This window comes from Callithrix jacchus, chromosome 18 (genome assembly GCF_049354715.1).
Source record: "Callithrix jacchus isolate 240 chromosome 18, calJac240_pri, whole genome shotgun sequence".
NCBI classification, from domain to species: Eukaryota; Metazoa; Chordata; class Mammalia; order Primates; family Cebidae; genus Callithrix; species Callithrix jacchus.
The window spans coordinates 46232574-46249413 of NC_133519.1; the positions used below are offsets into that span (position 1 = coordinate 46232574).

General features: G+C 31.5%; 1 protein-coding gene across 1 annotated transcript in view; it reads right to left on the reverse strand.

Moving 5' to 3' along the window:
* LOC118149139 (uncharacterized) overlaps window positions 1–16840 on the reverse strand; it is a 429176-nt gene that overhangs the window by 113913 nt on the left and 298423 nt on the right. The gene's annotated exons all lie outside the window — the stretch shown is intronic.

Sequence of the window (16840 nt, forward strand, 5' to 3'; positions counted from 1 at the left end):
TGGATGAAACCATGCTAAAAGAGAAATAATTGAAATTGATGTGTGGAGTTTTCTTTCAAATAAGATGAGCTGAATAACAATTTTGTTGTGTAAGTATTCATATTGCTTCAAAAACCTTAAAACAATTAGTATCTAACACTTATACACCCTATGATAGAAAAGATAGCTCATTAAAACAAAGGTAGAAGCAATTTTAGGAAAACGATAACAGACTCATATTACATGCATTATCTTTTTAATTGCTCTTGGGTACTGAACGATATAAAAATCTTCCATATCAGCAGAATTTTAAATTCTACAGTATTTCATTGGATGGAATTTGGGATTTTAATTTCTGAAAATGAATGCCCGGGTAATGCTGACAAACAGAGGTTGCACATTCGCATGCTTTATAACAATTCTAGCTACCTTGCAAGAAGTGCCATTTCCAAACTTCTGCGAATTACTTTGATTTACACATTAACCACAGTAGGCAAATATAAATATATAAGTCCAGTAGTTAAAAACAAACAAAGAGAGTTTGATAAATAATATGTTATATAAAATGGAAAAGATTTTAGTAAAACTACATGCAAGTTAAAAAATGTAAACAAAAGGATATAATTAAGAAAAAATAATATTTTGCTCAATCATTAAACTTTGCAGTGATTCCTTAGCTGTCATATATTTCACCCACACATTTTAAAAATGTAATATATAGTTCAAAACTGTACAAACAATATTAAATATACTATAAGAATAGAAATATAGTCAAAGTAATAAAAATGCACTTGAATCTTCAAATTTAGACTGTAATTTTCTTTGAATAAAATATTTGGAAAATAGGTTAATAAATGGAATATTGGAGCTTTAATTCTTTCATGATGTTTGTTTCTTTTTCAATCTTTAATTTTTATTGATACATAGTATTTGTGCATGTTTATGGGGTGTATACATTTTGATACAGACATACAATGTGTAATGATCAAGATAATTATCTATTACCTTAAATATAATTTATCTTAAGAACATTCTGACTCCTCTCTTACAGATCTTTTGAAATACAGAAATACTGATTAACTGTAGTTGCCTTATTGTGCTACTGAACACTAGATCTCATTTCTTCTAGCTAACCAAATTATTGTACCCTTTAAGCATGGCAATTTACTTCCCTTCCCTTGCTATCTTCCCAGCCTCTGGTAACCACCATTCTATTTTCTCTCTTCTTGAAATTCATTTTCTGAGCTCCTAAGTGAGAATATGCAATATTCATATTTCCGTGCCTGGTTTATTCAATTAACATAACATTCTCCAATGCCATCCATGTTGTTTCAAACAACAGAACCTCATTTTTATAAGGCTGACTAATATTAGACTGTGTATATGTACAATATTTTCTTTATTCATCTGTTGATCGAACATTTAAGTTGATTCAGTTTACTGGCTATTGTGAATAGTGCTGCAATGAACGTGGCAGTGCAGGTATCTCTTTAATATACTGATTTCCTTTCTTTTGGATATATACCCTGCCTATCTGTTAGATACATACCCAGTAGTGGGATCACTGGATCTGAACTGTTTTTATGATTTTATATAGTTGAAGAATTGATACATGATTTCACATATTTTCATTTCATTTTTTTAATTGATGAAAAATAGTAAATATTTTTTTAAAATAACATACACCAACAAGGGATCTGTTAAAGTTATTTTCTCTTCAGATTTGGTATGGAAAATAATATAGCAGGTATCATTTTTCTTCATAAAACTGATATGACATTTTTCATTTTGGAAAAGTAGACAAAAGGTCAGACCAATATATTATGTTCAGGAAGTAATTTTGAATGCAAATACATCAAGAATTTAAACAATTCTTACTCTCCTGACTAAATAAACCTATTTGCCAAAAAATGGCAGATACCTTCATTATTAATTCAATCCTTAAAACTGAGTCTGAGCAATAAAAGGAGTTAGAGATGATTTCTTCATTATTAAATTATACTTTTGAAATAAACATTATTAAATATTTAAAATTTGAGTGCACCTTTCTCAATCTGTGTTCCAAAAATCATCACTATATTAATCTTATGAAAGGATAAGAAATTCTAGTATTTTATATTTTTGTGTGCGTGTATGTTTTCTGTATCTATTTTATAATGTTTTAGAGGAAGCAAAATTTTTCATCTACAAGGTTATGTAATTCCTTTGGACTTATGTCCAAGTGACTGTATTTGGACCGTCTAAGGGTATGCTACATGAAAGAAAAAGAAGGAAAACTGCAGTTTCATAACCTGTAGCATTTTTTTTTTCTTTAAAAGACAGGAAACTTTTTCAAATACTCTTTAAATCAAAGAAATGTTTAGTGCGTATGACTACAGACACCATTTATTACCAAAGTTAAATGTCCTAAGTGGGCTAAAATGACAGCTCAAAACCCTGCCTACTTAAGAAACTTCAAAGTCTCCGGGAAGCAAAGAACCTTTGATAATATTTTTCAGATCATCTTTTTTAACAGGGCATTTACATATACATTCTGATTCCAGATGCATTTTAATCTGCTCCTAAAATATGAACCCCCTCCTTTGAAAGGAGATGCTTATACATAAAAATCAATTTTTCTTTTCCCAATTAATTTTATTAAAGCCTGATTTGAGGCAGTACTACTGACTGACTTGTCTTAAATGCACCATACTTAAATTAAATGGAAAACCGTTACTAATCAGGTTCAAATTACATCTCTCTAAGATTGCTTAGTTATAATTTCAAAACAGTCCCATTTGCAGATGGTGTCCTTAACTGTTCTCCATCTACTTCTCATTTTATATATATCTCAGTGTTGCATGTTATCCTTTACTGAGAATTTCCTATACCACTTTTCTAATTTCAAAAAGTCATGTTGGATAATGTCATGGATTTCCAGGTAATCAATACATAATTTGCAAATATAGAGATAATTTTACTCAATTTTTCTAATGCATAGTGGCTACTTTCTTGCCTTTAATTGTATTAACTAATGCATTTAATCAATGATAGAGAATGAAATAGGCAGTTGTGACTTCATAAGACTGTCTCTAACATCTTTCTATTAAATAATATTAAGGTTTTTGGTCTTAAGTATGAATATTTTAATATTTTTAAATTAAATTTCAATTTCTAATTTATTGGGTGATTTTAAACAGAAATAAGTGTTGAGTCCTTTGCAAATTCAGTTGGGCTGATCATGAGATCTTTTCTTCTCAACCTTATTAATATGGTATCTATATTAACTGATTTCTAAATATTGAATCATCTGCATGTTTAGAATAAATTACACTTGGCAAAGAGGGATAATTTTAGGAGATATTGCAGTCTGTTGGCTAATATACATTTCAGATATTGTATGCCTATGTATAAGTGAGTTTATGGTATAGTTTTTCTGATTAAAGTTTGTAACCCCTAAATATCTACAAATATACTATACTTGCTGCATAAAGAATATTTGGAACATTTTAGATATTATTATGTCTCTGGTCATAAATTGTGTTGCAACTGTGATATTTTTCTGAAACTGAAGCTTCGGTGTAGTTATCAACCACAGGTAAAAACTATGAAAATAAAACAGTGAGTTGTTTTACTTCAAGCATCCTTGTATAGATCAAATTCAAATACCTTAAGGAGAAGAAAGAAGTAGGGTAAAACGGAAAATATGTTTAAGTGAATATGGATAAAAATTTTACAAATTTGATAAAATAATGGACTTATAAAGAAGCTATTACAAAACTATGTAAAGAAAACATGTAGAAACTACATTAGGCCATGGTGTAAAATCAAATGGCTTATAAAAAATGGTAAAAGGAAACTCTTAAAAGGAGCCAAAATACACCCCACACACACACCCACACACACAAAACATTACATATAGAGTAATAGAAAACAATACAAGTCAGAAAACAGGAAGGCAACATCTTTCCAATACTAAAAGGGGAGCAGACAAACCTGCCAATTGAGAGCTTTATCTTTGGTAAAAGTACCTTTTAATAATAAAGGAAAAATAAGGACCTGTTTTCAGACATACAACAGCTGAAATAATCACCCACTCACCTTTATCAGAAAAAAACCCTGAATAAAACCCTCAAACAAAAAGAAAATTATGACATTGGGAATAAAAAAACACTAGAATCAACAAATGTGGGGAAATATAAAATACTTTTTGTTTGATAAATCTCTATACATGATAATGGATGGATTAAATATAAAAACAATATTTTGTGAGATTTCCAATATATAGAGAAAGTGTCTTGTAAGTACAAAGGCCAGATGATGACAAATTCTACTATATTGTGTACAATATTCTTATAATTATGTGATATGTTATCATATTACTCAAATATAGATTAGGGTAAATTAAAGTCCTATAATATACAACCACTAAAATAACAAAACAAAGAATCATAGGCAATAGCAACAAAGATGGTAAGATAAAAAATTAGAATTTGTAAAATTATCCATAAGCAGGTAGAAAAAAGAATGAAAACAATGCAGAGGTGAGATGAATAGAAAACAAATATCTAACTCAGAGATTTAAACCCAAGCCTATAAAAGGACATAAAATATAAACCACAATTTAAAGGCAAAGATGGTAATAATAATTTTACAAATACATTCTTTAACCTGAATTTCATGGAGAAAAACATCACATTTCTAAGGAATACTGACAGTGGGCAGAATCTGGTCTTTGGCGACTATGCTGCTGCTGAACATTGGGCAGTTTTCCAAAGATGGCAGTCATTGTGTGCCAAGATAATTTCAGTGGTCAGAATGCACTGAGGCCAAGGCAAGAAGTGAAGAGAACTATGTGGGGAAACGAATCAAATGAGCTAAGGGACCACTAAAGCACTTAGAATAATTTGTGCCACATAAAAGAAAGTGACGTCCTTGTTGAAGACAATGCATTTCCTCAAGATCAGATCGACTAAGGTGGCAGAAAAAGGCACTTGAAATTGTGTAGTTCTTTTCTCATAGCTATTTTAATGTTGGCAAAATAAACCCAATAATGCCTTTTGTTAATTAACACTTTTTTGGAGGTTATACAACCTATGGAACTTTTTGAGATGTCGTTTTGTTTAAGAGGTAATGAGATCGAGATCACACATCAGGGCTAGAGTGGTTTTAAAATAAGATTTTCATTCCAGCTTCTATGATAGATTTTACACTTCAATATGTGAGCTTCCAAGAAGTTCTAGGAACCTTTATTTAGTACATTACATTTATCTCAATGTACTAAATAAATGATCAGCTTTTCAGGCACACATATTATTTCTTTCCGTGGACTCTGCATTGTGAGGCCAGCTTCGTAGGCGTAATGCATCAATATTTTTGCCGAGAAATCCTTAAAGATGTAAATCTTCTTTGGCAGCAAAGATTTAAAAACCATCACAAAACTCTAGCACCCTGGCAAGATGCTGTTAAATGGTGAGCTAATTGACAAATATTTCAGTAGTAGCTTCAGCTGAGTCAGTGTGATTTTTGGCACATCTGGAAAGAATAAGGCATGAAATAAATAATCTTTGGAACAAACTGAAAGTATCAAGTTTTGCTACCCAAATTCTTGAAAGTGGTACTGGCTTCTTCTTGCCTATGTGCCTTTATTCTGATTATTTACTTTACCACTCTGCTAAAATCATGATGAGGTTTTTCCTTTAGCTTATTCATGCCTCTTTTCAAATTGTCATCACAGAAAAACCTTGTGAACTTGAATTAACATTTCATGACTTACTCTCCTTTATTTTTCATCGTAGTTATTATTGCTACTGGAATTTTGTTCTTTTTTTTTCTCAATGACATGTTGGTATATCATTCAATAGATTAAAAACTTTATGAATGTAAGAAAATTATCTTTCGATGACATATTTCCTCTCTCCCATACAGTTTCATATTCCGTAATTAACAACAACAGTACTTGCTCCAATCGAGTTGTTAAGAAAGTTCTCAGAATTTAACTTTTGTTTCCATTGATTTTGGTCTTGTCACAAAGGGGCTCTAAAGCAAGGCATGAATAATTAAGCCAATGAGATGACTAGGATTGTCCTTAGTAATAAGTCATCAGAATTTGGAGATTCCACGTGTGTGTAACAAATAAAAGAAAGAGCTTTCATTTTAATAGATATAGTGGCCAGGGGTAGTTCCTAACGTGCAGCCTGTACTGCCTGAGATAGGGTCTCACCACCTGGAACCCTGGACCACAATAACTCAGTCAATAATTCAGCTTACTCTTTGTCATCTTTTAAAATGTATGTATAGCTTTCATTTATTTCAATATTTAATATTTAAAAATTTTAGACTTTATTTAGAAGTTTTGTGATTTTTTTCTGACTAGAAATATGCACTAGGACATCATCTCCTCTTTAAGTCAATTAGCCTATTGCAAAGTTGATTTTGTTCTAAGTCGTTTCACTTCAAGTTGAAGTTAAAGTGAAGTTAGACTTCACCTGATGTCTTCAGCTTAAAGAAGTTATCAATCAACAACTTTGAATGAGGACTTACTGTTTTAGCAAAACTGGCTCATATTTCTTCACTTAATCCCTTATGGACTCATGTTGAGGGTTCACAAATATATGAATACATAAAGAAATAAATGACTAAGTGAATGAAAAATGAAGAAGGTCCCAATATTTAACCTAAATACGGTGGCTGTCTAGCACAGATATTCTAAACAAAAGCACCACAGAGAAACACTATTGTAAACAGAAGGTAACATAACCAGAGTTACAATTGTTCCTGGTTTATCAACAAAAGCCAACTTGGAAGTCATCTGTTCGTGCTAGCTACATTTACTGTTAAGGGTTACAGTTAATTTTATATGTCATTAAAAAAAAAAAAAAAAGACAATAATGTTAGTCAGTTTGAACTTTTACTTACAGACCAACTCTGGCAACAGTAGCTAGTGTTTATTTAATGTTGTCTTATAAAATGATGTATGGCAATGTATCTTACTTACAGTCATAACACTTAAATCAACAGTTTCAATTTTCCCTTTTAGATATGAATATAAATTTCAAATAACTCTTCCCTGCCTCACCCTCTCCAAGCATTTTTGTACATGATAACTTCACAGAAGTCATCTTTTCTTCACTTTTCTGTTGTACAGGAGAGGCAATTCTTCATAAATAACTGTTCCTTTCAGGGACATGCCTGTATTTGTTTATTTACTTTGTCAACATCATTTTTTCTTTCTTTTAGATTTTTGTGGGTATGTAGGAACATATATTGATGGGTTACATAAGATACTTTGATACAGGCATACAATGTGTTATAATCACATCAAGGTAAATGGGGTATCGATACACTCAAGCATTTATTTTTTCTTTGTGTTACCAACAATCCAACTATATTTTCTTAGTTATTTAAAAATGTACGATAAATTAGTGTTGGCTATAGTCATCCTGTTGCACTATCCAATACTAGCTTTTATTCATTCTTTCTACATATATTTTTGTACCTATTAACCATGCCCACTTCTGCCCAGTCTCCCACTTTCTTTCTCACCCTTTGGTAACCATCATTCTAGGCTCAATAAATTAAAATGTTTTAATTTGTAGTCTCTACAAACAAGTGAGATTGTGTGAAATTTGTCTTTCTGTACCTGGCTTGTTTCACTTAGCATAATGACTTCCAGTTCTATACATGTTGTTGGCAAATGACAGTCTCATTACTTTTTATGACTGACTAGTACTCCATTGTGTATCTCTACCATATTTTCCTTATCTGTTCATCTGTTGATGGACACTGAAGTTGCTTCCAAATCTTGGTTATTGTGAATAGTGCTGTAATAAATATGGGAGTGTAGATATCCCTTCAATACACTGAATTCTTTCCTTTTTAGTATATACTAGCAATGGGATTGCTGGATCACAGGGTAGTTCTATTTTTAGTTTTCTGAGCGGCTTCCAAACTTTTCTCCATCATGGTTGCACTGATTTACATTCCCACTAACGGTGTAAGAAGGTATATTTTCTTTTCTCCAAATTCTCATCAGCATTTGTTACTTCCTGTCTTATGGACAAAAGTCATTTATTTGAACTGGGGTGAGATGATATTTCATTGCAGTGTGATTTTCATTTCCTGATGGTCAGTGAGGTTGAGCATCCTTTCATATACCTTTTTTCCCTGTATATCTTCTTTTGAGAAATGTCTACTCAGATGTTTTACCCATATTTTAATTGAGTTATTAGCCTCTTTGGAATTGAGTTGTTTGAGCTTCTTATATGTTGTGGTTGTTAATTCTTCGTCAGAGAGACACTTTGCAAATATATTATTCCATTTTGTGTGTTGTCTCTTCAGTTCGTTGATAGTTTTGTTGGCTGTGCAGCTTTTCAAAAATTTATTTTACTTGTTTTGATGCCATTTGTCTGTTTTTGCTTTGGTTGCCTGTGCTTGTGGGATATTACTTAACAAATATTTCCCCAAACAGACCTCTTCAATGTCCAAACACAGAAAAACATTCACAAGCATTACAGTGATCCAAGAAAACATGTTCTTACCAAATGAACTAAATAAGTCACCAGTGACTGATCCCAGAAAGATAGAGATATGTAGCCGTTCAGACAAAGAATTCAAAATCGCTGTTTTGAGGAAGCTCAAAATATTCAAGATGAACAGAGAATGAATTCAGAGTCCTATCATATATATCATATAGATATAGATACGATATATAATATATATGACATATATAGTCATAGCATATATATATATACGCTATATATAGTCATAGCATATATATTATATATATAGCATATATATTTAACAAAAAGACTGAAAATGTGTTGTTAGAAGGAAAGAATAAAGGCTGAGTATTCTTCTGTAAAATCTTCTACCTGAATACCAGTTAATTATACTGAATCAAGCATTTCATTTTTGAGAAATCTAAAATTTTATCAAACTTTTTATCTCTGCAAAATTATTAAAAATGAGATTATTTTAGTAAAATTAAGAAAATAATCTTTTTTTTTTTTTTTTTACAGGGAAATTAGTCATGAGCCTCCAAACAAAAGTTCATGGTTTTTATGTTTAAGAACCAACAACTCTTTATTAAATCAATTAATCAATCAATAAATATGCAAATAAATAGATTAAAACCCAGTTCTTGAATGATTGATGAGGTTAGGTTTTTTCTAATAATAAAATTATATATATAATCTAAAGTTCTGGGATTATAGACGATTATAGTTGTGAGCCATCACTCCTAACTTCTTCACTTTAAAATACATATGCCATGAGTTTCAGTCATTCATTTTATACATGTTAGACTTGCATATGAAAAGGTATAGAAAGTAGCTACTCGATTCTCTAGAAATGTACACATGAATGTGTTTTGTCCTCCTAAGGAATAGAACGATTATGTGAAAACAATGGGATATAATTTTATTTTATTGTCTACTCCAATTCTCTAAAAAAAAAAAGTCATCTTCCTTAGATGTATTATACCATTCTTTCTGACCTGCAGTCTAAAGAAAAATAAAATTAATTGCATTGTGAATAACTTGTAAAAGTCATATGTAGATATAGATCTGAAATTTCACTAATGTGTTTTAACTTTCTTTATTCAAGCAGAGGTTGTGCTCCTTTTATTATTCTTTTGAATCACATAAAATCACCAAACACAACTATTAAATGTAATAGCTGTACACATTAGAAATTCAAGGTTGAAGTAACTAGAATGAAACCGCAGATTTTAAAGGAACAAGACTGTCACTTAGTGTCAGTGTTACAATTCCATTTATCAGCTCCATTAACTTAATGGCCAAAAAAAAAAATTCTCCATACTTGCTTCTCCCTGGTGCATATTCGCTCTCAGACACATCTAAACGAATGCTAATAGAGAGTAAAGTGATGCTATCAGCATTCTTTTATGTAGCTTTTATTGTTTTCCATAAAATTCTGTCACTGGGATAAAACTAATGATTTTATACATCTGGCCCAGCCATACAAAATCCAATTTTTACTTTTCTAATTTTCATTCAACCCTTCTTTCCCACTCCTATAACTTAGTGCACCTTGTCTCATGAAAAGTTGAAATATCAAAGTCAGAAACCTCATCAAAAAAAAAAAAAACAGGTGCTTCACCACTATTTGATTGTAGATCTTCATCTGAACCATTTTAGATTACTATTTACCTCTCCAGTCCTCATTTATATTGCAGACAGCCACACAATAGGCTTTCTGGTATTTAATGCTAAAAAACCCAATTGGTGATGTGTCATAAAATTTTACTGCTTGTCCCTTAAAAAGGGAGCAATTCCTATACCTACTTTGCAGTTGAAAAGTTCAACCTTTATCTGTTTAGCCAGCTTTAATTCAAGAATAGGTCTCTTTCCTCAGAGAGAAGAAAATGCTGAGGCATCAAGCCCTTTTTAGCAATCCCTGGTGCAAGCTGATTTGCTTGCTGATGTTCACGCGTTTTTTTCCCACTGTCAGGAAGTTTAGGTTGTTTCATCTATAAAGAACCTTACCTGATACACATGCCAGTAACTTACTACCTCTTTCTGGCTTTGCCGATTTCATTCTGTATTAGTTTATAAAAATTACGTATGCAATATTATTACTGAGCTCTATACCTTATAAATTGTGTAAAATCTCTTTAGAGTTCTGGATAGTAACTATAATATCTATAATATTTGAGTAATATGTATAAATTAATTTTGACATGTAGTTTATTGCCACAAATCAGTCTGTCACACTTGTACGTACCTGATTATAGAGGTAATTATCTTAATTTCTCTACTGCAAAGCTCTTTTAGTGTACACATATATTTCTAAAATGCTTAACTATAGCCATAGTCTCTGTTGTTTGCTTCCTAGGCATTCATATATGTTAAAGATACAAAAATGATTAAAGAAAGCCACTTACATCTCCCTCATCCTTATTCTTACATTGGAATACACAGTCTGTTAACTTTTCGGGGTGCTGGTGGTCAGGCTTATTTATTTTTTTCTTGATTCAAGTTTTCACAAAGAATGGCAGCAAAAAAATATATTTTATGCTCTGGTTCTATTGCTTCTACATTGTGTAACTTTGTTTCAGTCACATAAAACATTTATTTTTTGTTGTTAACAATTAACTGTTCTAATGGTGTAATAACTACTTACTTCACATAGCTGTGTGAAAATCAAAAGAGATAAAAATATAGTGGTTATTTTCTGAAAAACCTACAATGCCATACCTAAAGTGTGAAATTACTAAAATGCAAAAAATTCAACTATGTTTTCTCTTAGACATCTAAGATTATCACATATGTTTCATAGGTAAAAATAAAACAAAATTACATAACACATCTGGAAAACCACTTTCATTGTGGTTTCTCACCACTATAAAATTAAGCCATTGGATCCACATAAGAAAACTTTTAGCTCTTCCTGAGGACTAAAGATCTAAAGACTTGTGGTTTTTTTTTGTTTAATTAATAAAAGCATTTTCTTATAAGTATTTCAGATAGTATTAGTAAGGTAGATAAGTTTTTCAAATGTTCTTAAGTGAGGTACTAAAATGATGGCTTTATGGTTAGAATGGTATGGGGAAACGTAGTTCTTTTTCCATTTGATAGAGTTTCTGAATTTTTATAAGATGTAAGGTGAGCTTTAAGAAATAGTGGGTCAAGCCTGTTCACTTTCTACACATAAAAAGCCTGCATTTAATTTGAAATGCATTGCACCTCCTGAGGTCCTGTCCTTTGCATTTTTACTTATCCTCTACATAGCAAGGAAGTGTGTAAGATTTCTTCTTCATTTTTACATTTCATTTAAATGCATTTTACCAAATTGAGGTAGAAAGTGCTGGTGTGACTAGTTTTCACTTTCAGCTTCTCTTAGCAGGTGCTTTTAAAACTTTCCAAGTGAAATTTTAATCACTTGACAAAGTATTTGAACTCTAGCACTCTCCTGATAAAACAATTATTTAAGATTTGTGCTTGCATATTGATCATGTTTTCCTTAATGCACATCCTTCTCTATTTATATATATTTTCCAGTTTTGATAAAATGTTCTGCTGAATAATTCAGAGATCAGTAAAAAAAAATTTAGGATTTCTGTATCTTCTGCATATTTGTTATTTAAAATGTAGATTTGTAGGAAATTCCATTCATAAATTTATAGAAATGTTATTGGAAAAAAATCAAATATATGACAAACACATATTTAACTGGATTTTTGCATGTAAAAACATAAAACAAGAATATATTTCATGACTATGTGATAAAATAGTTTTCAAAAGGCATTTAAAATAAGGAAAAATTAGGCAAACTCTGGGGCTCATGCCTGTAATCCCAGCACCTTGAGAGGACGAGGCAGGCAGATCACTTGAGTTCAGGAGCTCAAGACCAGCCTGACAAACATGGTAAAACCTGTCTCTATCAGAAGTACAAAAATCAGCCACGTCTGGTGGCTCGTGTCTGTAATCCCAGCTACTCAGGAGTCTGAGGCAGGAGAATCGCTGGAATCCGGAAGGTGGAGGTTGCAGTGAGCTGTGATCATCAGGCCACTGCATTCCAGCCTGGATGACAGAGTGAGACTTAATATCAAAAAATATATAAATAAAATAATAAGCAGAAGTTAAAGAAAAACCTAAACTATTTAATTGGTATTAAGGTTTTGATCCAAAAACATTTGTATATTTTCTATCATTGATTGCTTTATGATACTTCAGTCATAATAGGAAAAATACTTCTAAATGTATGCCTAATGTTGTCATCCTAGGTTATTTTTATTTAATTCAAAACTCTGCTAACATAACTCCACATGGGGTGTGTATGTAGTTGTGTGTGCACACACACATATCCAAGACAGCATTTGAATATAACTTTAGTTCTTAATCTGCATTTTCCTTCCCTTAGTTTTCCTTTACATCCTTTTCAATCAGCTTATTTTATATGAATACATTCTTTTCTGCATGTCCTTATTTCTTAAGCACACATACACATATATGTACATATGTACTATATATGTGTGTACTACAAGAAAACAATGTAAAGCAAAAATACGAAGTAATTTCCTGAAAATAAAAGTATAATTACGTAACAAAGTAAATGCTGTAACACACAGACCTGTGCTAAATTAACAGTACATCATGAAAATTCAAGAGAAGATATTTTTACTACAACTACACTGACATTTCAAGTAGAAAAATGTATAAAACAAAGTTTCAAAATCATTGACTTTTTATTGATATGATAATTGTGACTTTACTGTATGGGCAAAGAGGCAACTCTATATTAATTGCATAAAAACAGAGCATTTCTGGTTGGGCGCGGTGGCTCAAGCCTGTAATCCCAGCACTTTGGGAGGCTGAGGTGGGTGGATCACGAGGTCAAGAGATCGAGACCATCCTGGTCAACATGGTGAAACCCCGTCTCTACTAAAAATACAAAAAATTAGCTGGGCATGGTGGTGCGTGCCTGTAATCCCAGCTACTCAGGAGGCTGAGGCAGGAGAATTGCCTGAACCCAGGAGGTGGAGATTGCGGTGAGCCGAGATCGCGCCATTGCACTCCAGCCTGGGTAACAAGAGCGAAACTCCGTCTCAAAAAAGAAAAAACAAAAACAAAAACAGAGCACTTCTAAATTTGCTTTACTCATTAATTTAAATTTGCATTAAACAATTTACATGTATGCCAGTTTCACCCTTGCTATTTCCATGTTTTAATTAGCTTAATTTAACTGAAATCTCTAGATAGGTCACAGCTCTCCAGTTTAATAAAATAGAGTAAAATGGGTTTGATAGAAATTCAAAAATGATCAATGTTTTTGCAGTAATACATACATAATTTATATCTTGTCAATGCCCAGCGCATCTTGTAATATCCAAGTAAGTAGAAGAACTGCTGGTGTTACATATGATATTCTTATTAGCATATCTTTCAAAATTAAGTAGTAATCTTCTGCTGTTAGAGTTAGTTCTATGGTATAATGTATAAATATACTGCTATATATAATTATACATGATTCTATAGTATATATAGAGAACAGTCTGCTACATATATAAAATATATATAATTAATAAATATATGATAATTATATATATTTCTATGAGACCTGAAGTTGGCTGACTTAAGAAAATAATTTTATAGTAAATAAATAACAATGTTATGGTAACTCTGAAGGACACCATAATTTATCTAGGAAACAGCTGGCATACAGGTCAAGTTTAAATTGCATCCTATAATTTATGAAACAACAATTTGGTATTATCTCAGAAGTTATCAGAACCTCCGAAAATGGAATTTTTCATCAAAATTCTGTCACAAAAGAGATATCCTTTCATAAACTGGTTAGCAATAAGATAACTGTCTAAATAAAAGTTCAAATATTCTTAAGCCAGAATCCTGCTTTGTGACTTTAACCTATCATTTGCAGCAACATGGATGAAACTGAAGGACATCATGTTAATAGGCCAGGCACAGGAGGACAAATATCACATGTTGGCACTCATATGTGGGAGCTAAAATGAATCGATCTTATGTAAGTAGAGAGTAGAATGGTGGTTACCAGAGGCTGAGAAGGGAAGTAGGGAACAAGAGCTAAAGAGAAATTAGTTAATGAGTACAAAAATACAGTTTGATACAAGAAATAAATTCTAGTGTTTAATAGCACAGTAAGATGACTATGGCTTACCTAAATTTAGTACATATTTCCAAATAGGTAGAAGAGAAGATTTGAAATGTTCTTAACAAAAAACAACAAATGCTTGAGGTGATGAATATCCCAATGACCCTAATTTGATTATTACACATTGTATGGATGTATTAAAATAGCACCTGTATCCCAGAAATGCGTACAATCATTATCTACCAATTTAAAAAGCTAAAAGAAAAAAAACACAAACAACAAAATATAAAGATGAATGTATAAAAAGTGTATTTGTTTTAGTGATAGTATCACAGGTGTATGCATATGTTCAAACTCATCAAATTATAACTATTATACTTGTGCAGTTTTTTGGGGGAAGGTTTATCAATTATACCTCAATAAATTTATGCTAAAAATGAAAAGAAATGGAAATAAAATTTGACCATAAAAATTTTCTTACCAATAGAGTTCATATAAAAACCTATGACGTTTACATGTAAACAAGTACTTTCTGTTCAAATTGATCAACTGAATTCATGTGTTTCTGCCCTTCATGTTTAGGTCTTGCTAAAATATAAATAATTACAAAACTTAGTATCACTGCAGCAAAAATAAATGAAGAATTTATTAATGGAATAAATATTAAGACATTGTCAGGAACAAGTAGCAGATGGAAGCCTGATGAAATAAATTAATAGAAGACACATACAATAATAAAATAATAACAATTTATAGCTTAAATGAAGTCATCTTTAGTCACATTTTTTATTTTCTACTTGAGACGCCAGTATAGTATTTGGATTTAGCAGTACGTCTTAAAATAGGGGCATTAATTTAAAACCTATTTAAGGAAGAGGTGTAAACTAAAGTTAAATAAATTGTCAAAATTATTGATATAAAAAAGGGATGGATAATAAGCATAAAAAAAAATCTAGGAGGCCTACCTTTCAAAAATAGTATTCTGTAATGAATAAAGAGAATGAATAAATAAAATTATCAAATTAATAATAATTTTCTTATAATCACATATTCTTCATATTGAAAGATTCCTTAGGTGTACAAAGTGTATACTTAACTGGAAAAAATAAAGTTTAAAAACAAATCCATGAAAACCACATGCAATTTTAGAACAAGACCAAAAAAAAAAAAATACTAGAAATTACAAGCAGGAAAAAAACAACCTCAGAATGATAAAAGATTTTATCTCAGAGATACTAAAAACTGGAATACGATGAAAAAATCAATTGTCCATAAAGTTATTATTCAAACAAAAATGAAATAATGCATTACCAGACATGATAAAAATATATTGTGAAGATTTATCTCCTAATAACACTTTTTTAAATGGGAATTATTTCAAGATGAATTCCACCAAAGCAAGTGGATTCCAGGAGAACAGTTAAGTGGATTCTCAAGGCAATAGCTGTGTAGTCAGAATATATCAACGATAGACTGGGTAAAGAAAATGTGGCACAAAAACACCATGGAATACTACACAGCCATAAAAAACAATGAGTACCTGTCCTTCATAGGGACACGGATGAATCTGGAAACCATTATCCTCAACAAACTGACACAAGAACAGAAAACCAAACACCACATGTTATCACTCATAGGCAGGTGTTGAACAATTAGAACATGTGGACACAGGGAGGGGAGCATCGCATACTGTGGTCAGTTGGTGGGGGCTAGGGGAGGGACAGTGGGGGTGGGATGGGGAGGGTTTGGAGGGATAATGAAGGGAGAAATACCAGATACAGGTGATGAGGGGATGAAGGCAGCAAACCACCTTGCCATGTATGTGCCTATGCAACAATTCTGCATGATCTGCACATGTACCCTAGAACCTAAAGTACAATAAAAAAAGTGCTAATTAAGAAGAAATTTAAATATCAGCATATGTGGCTCAATATAAGAATATCCAGTATTGGCTAGAGGGGAGGTTATATCAATAATTTAAATCTGATACAATGATTTTCAAAATAAGTATTTATTAACATGAAAAGATCGATAAAATATACAGATGATATAAGCAGATGAGAGAGATCAACCAATGTCAGTGATATAGGATGTAGATGAGAGTAAGTTAAAATACAAAATTGAGTAAACAAAGCCACAGCTGAAAATGTGCTTTAAATAATTTGAATTGCAGAATGCAATATACTCACTGAAAATTTTAAAGAATATCTGGACTTAGATTCAACAGATGACTTCATACAACTAGTTAATTAAGCTTATTTATAGGGATGGGCTGTTGTGACTCATG